This window comes from Octopus bimaculoides, chromosome 1 (genome assembly GCF_001194135.2).
Source record: "Octopus bimaculoides isolate UCB-OBI-ISO-001 chromosome 1, ASM119413v2, whole genome shotgun sequence".
NCBI lineage: Eukaryota > Metazoa > Mollusca > Cephalopoda > Octopoda > Octopodidae > Octopus > Octopus bimaculoides.
In genome coordinates, this window is record NC_068981.1 from 60,122,643 (window position 1) to 60,122,996 (window position 354).

Here is a 354-nt window from a genome sequence, read left to right on the forward strand (position 1 = left end):
AGAAGAAAAGAAAAAAAAAAAGATAAAACAAATAATAATCATATAAAAATTAAAAGAACAACAAAATCTCCCTCCCCACTAAGAGAAGAATGAAATATTACAACAAAAAGGTACAATCAACAAAAAAGTATGATTATGAATGAAAATTTACTTTCTCAAAAGCAGCAAGTCGAAATGATTCGTCCACAACGTCTTTAAATAACGGTAAAACAAAAACACCACATAACACATAATAATAATAATAATAATAATAATAATAATAATAATAATAATAATAATAATAATAATAATAACAACAACAACAATAATAATAATAATAATAATAATAATAATAATAATAATAATAATAATAAT